General features: G+C 44.8%; 1 long non-coding RNA gene and 1 pseudogene across 1 annotated transcript; one reads left to right on the forward strand and one right to left on the reverse strand.

Annotated features, from left to right (window-relative positions):
• Window positions 1-515: 515 nt before the first annotated feature.
• On the reverse strand, window positions 516-2,657 carry LOC115543535 (zinc finger MYM-type protein 1-like; annotated as a pseudogene).
• Window positions 2,658-5,569: 2,912 nt separating this feature from the next.
• Window positions 5,570-6,870, forward strand: LOC115543539 (uncharacterized). Its single transcript, XR_003976710.1, has 2 exons — window positions 5,570-6,107; window positions 6,334-6,870. It is a non-coding gene; the product is annotated as an uncharacterized LOC115543539 (long non-coding RNA).
• The last annotated feature ends 4,121 nt before the right edge of the window (window positions 6,871-10,991 follow it).

Raw genomic sequence — 10,991 nt, forward strand, 5'->3', positions numbered from 1 at the left:
AGAGTCAAATCATCTGGTGACATAATCAACTTTTCCCGAATTTTGGGGTGGGCTGCGTGTTCTGCAAGCTGGTCCCTTATCATCTCCTGCTCCATTTCACCGAATTTACAGAAAACCGCTAAGCTGCGGAGGTCGGCTATATAATGCTGTACTGACTCACCCGCTTTTTGCCTGCGCTGCCGGAAGATTATTCGGCGGAGAATTACCATCTGTGGAACAGCAAAGTGTGCTTCAAGGATTTTTGTAGCTTCTCTGTACTTTTTTGCCTGTCCCAGGGTTCTGAAAATGCGCTGTCCCTCAGTACCGAGGCAATGAACAAGGAGTGCTCTTCGTCGCGGGTCGCTAGCATCCTCCAGTCCGAGAGCTGCGAGGTATGTTTCAAACGACTCCAGCCAACGAATCCACGGTACCGGAGGCTCGCCTGGTAGTGTCAGGAAAGGTGTAGGTGGTGGGAGTGAAAACTCCATCCTCGTCGCCAATGTTATGTTTGTAAAACACTACGCAAAACACGGGAGCCTCATGAGTTCAACTGTTTACTCCAACTTATCCCAACGGACACACGTCACCGGAAACACGTCATCCGTTACATTAAAATACAGGCATGCTATCAAAATACGGGCATGCCGTAAACACTGTCATGGATACATAACACTATCTTAGCTTTTAAAACTTCTCACATCAACACATACAGTTAATTATGTTCTCCATAGAAGATTACTCAGTGGCCTTCCTTCTAGACTTCAAATATGCAAACTGGTGCACAATATCTTCAAAATCAATTCCCTCAACAACTTCATTTTCTATGGACAGTAAAGAAAGGGCAGAAAGTCTTGCCTGTGTCATAGTGGTTCTTAATGCATTTTTAACTCGTTTTAAAACAGAAAACGACCTCTCACCCTCACAATTTGAGACGGGCAGAGTTAAAAACATTTTAAGTGCAACATATATATTTGGGAATGTTGTTTTAAGGCCATTTGTTTAAAGAATCTGCAATATTTCAACAGGGGAAGTCTCACTCGGCACAAAGTGTGTGAACTGCATGAGCTCGTCTGCTAAGGACGCATCTAGGTCTGTAGGATATGTGGATGTCAGCCTAGCAGCTCGGTCGCGCACATCACGCTCAACATAGTCCCTGTCAAATAAGACGCCAAAGAGCTCACACACATCTGTGTAGGCACCGATCCGTTTGGTTAGGCAAGCAGTGAGTTTGCAATTATCAGATAATATGCGTTCACTTTGAATTTTAGACTGCCATTACTAAAGACGACCTCCTCATCGTTGTCACTCTCGTCAGCAAATCTCTTCCTTTTTCGCCTACGTGAAATGTCATATTGATAATCCTGTGTAGCACTGACAGATCGTGCTGATTCTTCCAGCTCTGCAAACTGGTCTCGTAACTTGACAACATAGCAGAGCAGTGACCGTAAAAGCCGCACAGCAGTTGCTAAATCTAGGTCTCTCGTTTGGATTTTGTCACTGGTTGCTTTAAATCTGCCTAGTATTCTGTCCCACACCATGGTCATCAGAACACTTTCAAGTGTATCAAGCTTCGCAACCAGCGCAGAAGCTTCACGTTTGCATCGCTCTTTTTCGACACTGTCAGATGATATTTTGGCCAATGAATCTCGAATTGCCCTGTAATTTCGGCAAAGAGCTTTCGTAGAGTCTGCTCTACAGCTCCACCTCGTACCGCAGAGGGATTTTAAAGTATGGCTAATGCTAAAGTCGTTTTAAAAACTGTATTCCAGCGATGAGTTGAAGCACTGCAAAATGCATAAAGAGACTGTAGAAGGTCAAAAAAAGAGATGACATCTGCACTACAGTCTTCAATGGTATTAACACCAACAAGGTTTAATGAGTGGGCGGCACACGGTGTATAGTGGATTAGTGGGTCAACTTTTTTTAAGTGAGCTTGGAGTCCGTTATACTTGCCTGACATGTTGCTAGCATTATCATAACTTTGACCACGACAGTTCGCCATGTCCAGGCCAAGGTTTCGCACCATGCTAATTACAGTCTCCGCTAAACTAAGGCCTGTGTGGCTGTGGATGGGCTCAAATCCAATGAACCTTTCCACTACTTTCCCACTTGCGTTAAAAAAATGGGAAAACAAAGGTCAGCTGATCCACATGCGAAAGATCTGGGGTGGAATCGAAATATTTCGCCTGCTTTATTTCATCTGCAATGACTTGCTTTGCTTTGTCACCCATTAACGCAATAAATTCATCACACACAGTGGAAGAAATATATGATGGCTTACCTTTCCCCTTGTTGCCATGTTTTGCAAGGTGTTCTTTTAAAAATGGGTCGAAATGTGCAATGACTTCCAATGTCCCAAGATAATTCCCATTATGCACTGAGCCCAACAGTTTGTTGTCGCCTCTGAATGCTAACCCCCTAGCTGCCAAAAACTTGATGACAGTAACCACACGCCTGAGTACCTCGGTCCAGTACCGATATTCTGCCTCACATTGTCGGACAAGTGCAGCATCCACTCGGCAACCGACTTGGGATCTCTGTATTAGAGACAACATATTCCGTCTGTGTTCAAAACTTCTTTCATGGTCCCCGATCCTCTCAGAGTGTTTCCAATCGCTAAATCCACTGATGAAGGCGTGTTTTTGGGTTTGGGGTGACAGGAGTTTGCAGGCATGACATTAGACAGAGCCAGTAGATGGCGAATAAAGTAGCCATTCCCTCGGGACGTCTTCATTGTTCTGGAGACGGCAATTAACTAAGTCATTCGTGAGAGAGCGGGTTCGACACCCAAGCCAACTGCTTCAAGGCAAGAGACTGTAGGTGATATGCAGGTGCTGCGTCATTGGCTCCTTGTCCGTTGACATGGAAAGCGTTTGCTCCAGCTTCCCGTCTGGTTGGAGCTGGAACACTCTGGAAACCTGAGATAAAAATAAAAAAGATACACATTTAAAAAAATGTATGCCGACCAGCCCGTCACAAAATAACAACGTACAGTCCCATTAATCAAAGCATTTTCGCTATACCAAGGGAAAGGTGAGCAGCTAGATGGTTCAGCAATATAATATTAGGGTAGCAATATAATGCAACCCTAATGGCAAGATAAAAAAATCTAACTTTATGTACGGAATTTGTGAAAAATTGCAATAGAAGGTGCTTAATACATTGAACATGAAGAAAAATGAATATTAAAAAATAATGATGGCTCGTTAGAGATAGTCCACACTGCAGCCATACATCCTTGACGTGGCAAAAGATTGCCTGGCCAGAGCTTTGCTGTGTAGGCTCAGCTGCTTTCCCATCAGCTCGCCCTCCTCAACCTCCACCAGTCCTGCACACAGTCCAGAGTCTCAGCTGAATCATGTACAAAATAGATACAGGGATGAAAGAAGAAAATCCTGAGCCTGAACTTTTTTCCCTGGGAGGTTAGCGGGCCCCTATAGGCAGATATATGCCCTGATCAACATAATAGTCAAGCGGGATCCAGGGGTATGCTCCCCTGGGAGAACATTTGATAAATAGACCCTTAGGTGATAGATCATTTTGTGGAAATAAATGGACAACATTTAAGACATGAAATGAACAAACCCAAATAAGCCTATAATACAGTAGCATCTTTGTATAGGGCACCAGAGCTCTTAGGATCCTTGGCCTAGTAGGCCTGTTCAGTAAACAATCCCCGCTTTTAACTAATCGGATACTGGCGTACTTATTGTTTGTACTGTATACCGATACTAGAAAGTATCACGATACCCTCAAGCAAAAAAACGATTTGCAGATTTTTTAGTATCGATATTTATTAAAATAACGTCCCGTGTCTGTGCAGCGAGCCGCTCCAACTCTCAGCCATACTCCTTGCACGCAGCCAGTTCACTGAGCGAATGATAGTGAGGCAACGAGATCACGCCAGGTTCGGAAGCGCTTGCCGACAGTCCTCCGCGTTTACATGGACATTTCTGATCCGATTTCTAATCTGAATAGATCTATTCCTATCATGCAATCCGAGCATACTGTATATATGGCATTTACAAAAGTGGTAAGCGTACGTTCCTATGTCGCTCACGCACAACCGTTATGTTGGTCTGGACTTATATGATATATGTAATGGATAATGTTGTAGGCCTACAGAACGCCGGTCATTATCGGGAAAATAAGCACCCGGAAATATGTACACTTTATGTTGAAAGTATAGACCATCGCGAACCCCATTGAAACGAATGGCGTGGTGATTCGGTCTACAAAAGGAGAGCTGGTAAATTGTGAAAAATGAATTGAACTTCCTGCCCCTCAGGCGGTTCCAGGGAAACAAAGTTATGGCTTGTGAAAAACTTTATATTTGAAGGGATCTTGACCCTCGAAAAACGAATAATCGAATATTCTGACCCATCCCAAAACACAAATTCCCCCGTCGATTGAGTGCTAGAGTGAATGGGAGAGAGAGTATAGGGAAAGCGCCTCTCAAGCTGAGTTCACACCAAAAGCGACGGGGTGACTTCATACAAAGTCAACCAATAGATGCGTTCCAGACAACAGGCGCCTATACGTTGACTTTGTATGGAGTCGCGTCGTCCCGCGCTTTTTGTGTGAGCGCGCTTTCAAATCTAGGTTAGTGTCAGATCACGCGAACCTGATTTTTTTTCTTTGCAGACATGTCGTTACGGCGGGGCACTTGAAAGCTATCAGGCATGTGGATACAGTCACCAGCCACCAAGTGGGCCGTCACATCTTATATCAGAGACTTTTGATATTCTGCCACCTGGTTGTGAGTGTGAATGGCCCTTACGAGCTGCTTGAAAATCTGCCCTTTCCTGTGCTTTAGTGACATCCCGAGTGAGTGTCCACCAAGATTAGTGCTGGATAGATCAGTCCCGCCAGCCTACCATGTAGACTGTAGCAAATGTTGCCTAACCATCATACATCTAGGCAGACACGCCCACTTGTGATGCCACTAAAACCCAGGAAAAGGCAGATTTTCAAGCTGCTTTTAATGGCTAATCACCCTCACACCTTTAAGCCCAAACTACGGACAAAGGAAAGTCAGATGCATGCATCTTTTCAAAAGAGAGGCTACACATATTTGGGTTAAACTCAGAACCCGTTGTATGGGTGTCAAGCTCCCTCAATGTGATGTTGACGTGTTCTGCTCTATTGCATGTCATCCTATTCTGAATCAGGAACGTTGTGAAGTACCAGAGTTCTGTGCGATGATGAACGCCACTCGGTTGGTTCCCGTCTGCATTCGGATGAAGCCACACTCCCTGTGAAGTATCTTTTTCGTCTCCGCATCGGAGGCATTGAACCTGCGAAGCACAGGCGCCACAGAATCCTAGACCAACATCTATAGATACCCACCACTCCCCTGCCACAGGGTGACACTACAATGGAGTAATTTGTGCCTTCACAAGTCCAGAGATAGAACGAAGGATCATTTAATTGAAAAAGGGGCATCATAGGACAACAGCAGGTGTTTCTCATAGCATTAATTATCGGTCTGCCATTTTGATCTACCAGGGCCAATCATAGCTAGACCTTATGTGTGAAGAGATCAAACATTGACCACGTGACTTGGTACATAAAAGTTGCAGTGACATGTAGCCCTGTACAAAAACCACAAGTTACAGAGCATAAAAAATAATTAACAGTATAATAAAATGCTGTGTTTAATGTTCATAAATAAATAGAGTTCATAATAATAAAATGGGTTAAAATGTGTGCGGATTAAAAGCATAAATATAATACGTTTAATAAAACTATTTACAGTTAAAAGATAAATTAATATAAAGGTCTTTAAGTTTATCAAGGCTAAAATATTTGTGAATTCAGGATATAAAAGAGGAAGAAGCCGTGTTTATGTTTAACTTAACCATTGACCTGTCACACGTAAATCATTTAATTTGTTTTGTCTTTGGTTGTATTAAAACTTCACAAGCCAATCCGAATAAAGTCTCAACGTGTAAAGGGCGGGACTAGTGCAGCAGGTTAGCGTGGGGAGTAGTGAGCACATGTAGAGAAAGAAACCTGACCGGACTGAGAGCTAAGAGGAGGCATCGTAGTGTGGGAAGCAGTTAAGTTTTATCGTGAGGTCGACTACTCGTGGTCCTGATTTAAACTTCTTTGTGACCTGCAAAAAGGTGAATACGATGTGTATGCCTCCATTGTGCTATATCTAACTGTTATAGTAAGTAAGAGTACTGGATGTGTAACGCGGTTAGCGACGTGCTAGTTAGCGGTAGCATTCTGTGTTAATGTGCCCGCATATCGTAGTTTTGTATTGTGACTTAAGTTAACGCAAAGCTAATGCTAGTTCGATATGAAATAGTGTTTGATATTATGGCTCATTGGATAATATGCTTAAAGGAGCTGGACGTTGGAGAGAGGGGTTTCCAGCAGATGGCCCTGCTGTTTTCTGTGTTTTCTTCCTTGTGACTTCGCCACCGCCATTGCCCACGTGTGTGTTTGGATTGCCACCGCCATTGCCATTATCTTCGTGAGAATATCATCCCCCAATCCCTTTCTGCCCCTACTAATTACACCCTGGATTCGTGAGTACTGATTTACACATTGCACGTGCTTTTATTTTGAGCTCAAGCTGAGTGAAGCGGCCAGTACAGTTTTTAGGCCCCACCGCACACAAGCTTCAACTAACAGGCCTGCAACGGGTTAACCTAATTTAAAGTGTGTTGTTAATTTGATTGTGTGTGGTACATTGAGTTTGCATTGTTGTAAATTGGAGAATCCCGTGCATCTGATTTTATTTATTTTATTTGTTTATTTGTTTTCTTTTCCTAAAATACATTCGACTAGTATTTCATTTTGTGAATAAATATGTGATTGAATACTTTTACATTTAAAATACAGTTGTGGTGGTCATTTATTAAAATTATCCAACAGTAACATATGAATCAAAGTTGTAGTTTCCTACAACGAGCCCAGGCCCAGTCTTATTGTATTAACCACTCTAGATTTATTATTTAACTACATGGGACAAGGGTTACAGACATAATTCGTGTCATGTTGGACAGCTGTGCAGGTCCTAAATTGACACCTATGAAAAAGCAGTACTTCATTGTTTTTGATTGACCACAAAACGCACGCACATAAAGCTGATGATGGGCTCTCCCATTTGGGCAAAGTGAAGGTCCTCCGTGTAGCGGAATTCTTTCAGGCTAGGGAAGGACCCCTTTCCGGGCTCGACTGATTCCCAGTTACCCAGGAGCCAATCCAGAGGAGAGATGGCTTCGTTTAGTTTAGCTGATGTTGGAAAACACAAAACAGAATTATAACACGCACGCCGCGAGGTAAAGGTTGACCAAATGTAAGCTTGCTAAATGTCCACACACACACACACACACACACACACACACACACCCCCCCCCCCCCCCGGGTAAAGTTTTTACAGAATGGCCCCAGTAAAGACAAATGAATTGACTGTATAAGAAGGCAGCCAATAGCATTTTAGTCAGTATTTATCTCATACGACAACCCTTCAAATAATTCGGGTGTTGCAGGCAGCGCAAATAAAACGGTCCATGGTGTACGGCGTCCAACACCTACTTTCTGTGCATAAAGGACCTACTTTCTGCGCATAAGAAATTAAAGGTCTTGCTGGTGAATTGTAGCTTCTATCTGGGCTTCTTACCGGACTGGTAGAACGGGCACGCCAATGACGCCATCGATAAGGTGGACACACACACACACACACACACACACACACACACACACACACACACACACACACACGCGAGAAGGAGGGGCTCGGCCAGCCAACGTGCAGAGATGCAGGGGCAGCTTCGCGCTTCGTAACAGAGACAGGGCAGAGCGCGAGTGCGCAGGGGGAATTTAATGAATGTGTGAATGTAGGAGATAACTTCCCCTGCTTAAAGTATTTTATTGCAGTTATACCCAACCGATATTTGCGAAAAATAAACAGAAGTGAAAGATCTGTCACAAGACGATTGATACGTATCCGTGCATATTTTTAAGTGGGTATACGCAAATCCTGGTGCGTTCCTAGTGGGTATACGGCGTATACCTGCGTATCACGTAGACTACACCACTGGGTGGACCTGTCGGGAGCACTGATGCAGATTCAGAATATAAATGAAAATCTAATACTTCCGTGTTTGAGACTAGAGTATCAATCATCCTGTGCTTTATAGTGGCGAAGTCACGCCCTTTCCGGTAGAGCCCATGGGACCTATGAGATCGAAAAATATGAATGGGTTTCAATGGAGAGAAAGTAATTATCTTCTGGTCCCAATTTTTCTATTCCTTGGATAACACATATGTTGTTTGTGGATTTTAATGATAATTTTTCATGCAAAGAAAACTTAAAAAATGCGCAAAGAAGTTGGATGTTAGGTTTTTTTTTTAGGCCGCTTTGCCATGAATTCGCTGCTCTCGACGCGAATGATATACGTCATCGCCCGCACTTGGAACTCCGGTACAGACATGGCGATCTCTCTGCTCCACTTCACAAAGAGGTGAAAACCATTATAAATTGGGGCATGTGGAGAGTTTCAGTTATGCCGATGGGGAGATTGCATGGGGAGATTGTCGGTCTTGTCCACGCCAGTCGCAGGTTGCGTGACGTCAAATACGAGACGTGCAGTCTTTCTCGTTGTGTTTTCTCTACAGCCTTTAACTGAAAAATTGCACAAAAAACGGTCAAACTCTTGACATGAAAAAATATCGTTTAAATCCAAAAACAACATATGTGTAATCCGGGGCATATAAAGACTGGGACCAGAAGATATTTACTTTCTCTCCATTGAAACCCGTTCATATTTTTCGAAAAGGGTGTGACTTCGCATAACATCACGGGACTCTCTAAATCGACGCCACTTCGACCTGGGCGGGACTTACCGGGACTTTACGTCCTACGTCACTCGCTATGGGTGTGCATGTGTGCGCATAGCCGTCACTCGCGATGGGTGTGCATGTGAGAAAGGTTTTCGCTTTTAGCGTCTATAATAATAATAATACATTTAATTTAGAGGCGCCTTTCAAGACACCCAAGGTCACCTTACAGAGCATATAGTCATCATACATTTTTTTAAAAAGCAAGACATTGTGGAAAAAAATAAATAAATAAATAAACATAAGCAAAAAGAAATAAATAAAACAAAAACAATCAAAACATTGATCAGTTAGACGTTGTGTGCGAGTTTGAACAAGTGAGTTTTGAGTTGTGACTTGAAGGTTGAAATGGTGTCTGACTGTTTTATGTGTGGGGGGAGGGAGTTCCAGAGCCTGGGTGCTGAACAGCTGAATGACCGGGCACCCATTGAAGTGAGTCGTGATGTGGGGATACATAGTAGTCCAGCAGAGGTTGAGCGGAGGGAGCGGGAGGGAGTGTATTCTTGGAGGAGGTCGCAGAGATAACTGGGGGCTAGGTTGTGGAGAGCTTTGTAGGTGAGGAGTAGGGTTTTGTATTGGATGTGGTAGTGTACTGGGAGCCAGTGAAGTTGAATGAGGACAGGGGTGATGTGGTCAGATGATTTGGTGCGGGTGATGATCCGGGCGGCTGAGTTCTGAATGATCTGCAGTCTGTTGATAAGTTTGGTGGGGAGTCCGGTGAGGAGGGCGTTGCAGTAGTCTATGCGTGATGTGACATGAGTCAAATGAGTGAAATAGGATTTCAGCGCTGGATTGGGTCAGTGATGGGCGGAGTCTGGCGATGTTGCGGAGGTGGAAGAATGCAGTCCGGGTGATGTTGTGAATATGGGGTGCGAATGAGAGGGTGTTGTCCAGGATGACGCCGAGGCTCTTGACTTTGGAGGAGAAGGGTACTGGGAATCCATCGATAATTATTAGTGGAGCTGGGGTGTGTTGTGATTTAGTGAGGGTGGATTTGGATCCGATGAGCAGGGCCTCGGTCTTGTTTCCATTGAGTTTCAGGAAGTTCCTGCTCAACCAGCTCCGGATCTCTTCCAGGCACGTGATGAGGGAGGTGGGGGGGATGGCAGCGGTGGGTTTGGTGGAGATGTAGACCTGTGTGTCGTCAGCGTAGCAATGAAAATGGACCCCATGGTGACGGAGGAGTGTGCCCAGCGGGAGGAGCTAAGTGGTGAAGAGGAGTGGACCCAAGACTGACCCCTGGGGGACGCCCAGTGAGACACCTGAACACCCAGACTTGTGGTTGCTTAGTTGAACAAATTGTTGACGGCCGGTGAGGTAGGATGTAAACCAGGAGAGTGCAGCACCAGTGATCCCAATACCAGCTAGGCGGTCCAGGAGCAGATGGTGGGAGATGGTGTCGAATGCTGCGCTGAGATCGAGGAGGATGAGAATGGTGAGTAATCCAGAGTCGGCTGCAAGGAGGAGGTCGTTGGTGATTTTGACTAGGGCTGTTTCAGTGCTGTGTTTTGGACGGAAGCCAGATTGGAACGGTTCGTGGAGATTGTTAGTGTCGAGGTGGGACTGTAGTTGTGCGGCAACCACCCTTTCAAGTGTTTTGGAGATGAAAGGGAGATTGGAGATGGGCCGGTAATGGTTAAGGTCAGTTGGGTCAGCACCAGGTTTTTTTAGGATGGGAGTGATGGCAGCCAGCTTGAGTGTGGGGGGTAGAGTACCAGTAGTGAGGGAGGAGTTAATTATGTTGGTGATCATGGGGGAGATGGACGGAAGACATGCTTTGACAAGGGAGGTGGGAAGAGGATCGAGCTGACAGGTGGTGGTTTTGGCTTTGCGGATGAGTTCTGAAACGGTCTGTTCTGTTACTAGGGTGAAGTCATAGAGGGAGCTGATGAGAGGTTGGCCACAGGTGATCATCCAGGGTGGGTCATCAGAGGGGGTGCAAGATGAGGCCAGTTGTTGGTGAATGGTGTTGATTTTAGAGCTGAAGAAGTCAAGGAACGCAGTGCATTGGGTGGTGGAAATGTCTGGAGGGAGAGATTTAGGAGGCTGAAGTAAGTGGCTGACTGTTGAGAAGAGGACTCTGCTGTTGCCTGTACCAGTGTTGATGAGGTTGGAGTAGTATGAGGTTTTGGCAGTGGTGAGGGCATTCTTGTAGT

The sequence above is a fragment of the Gadus morhua genome, chromosome 5 (genome assembly GCF_902167405.1).
Source record: "Gadus morhua chromosome 5, gadMor3.0, whole genome shotgun sequence".
Lineage (NCBI taxonomy): Eukaryota > Metazoa > Chordata > Actinopteri > Gadiformes > Gadidae > Gadus > Gadus morhua.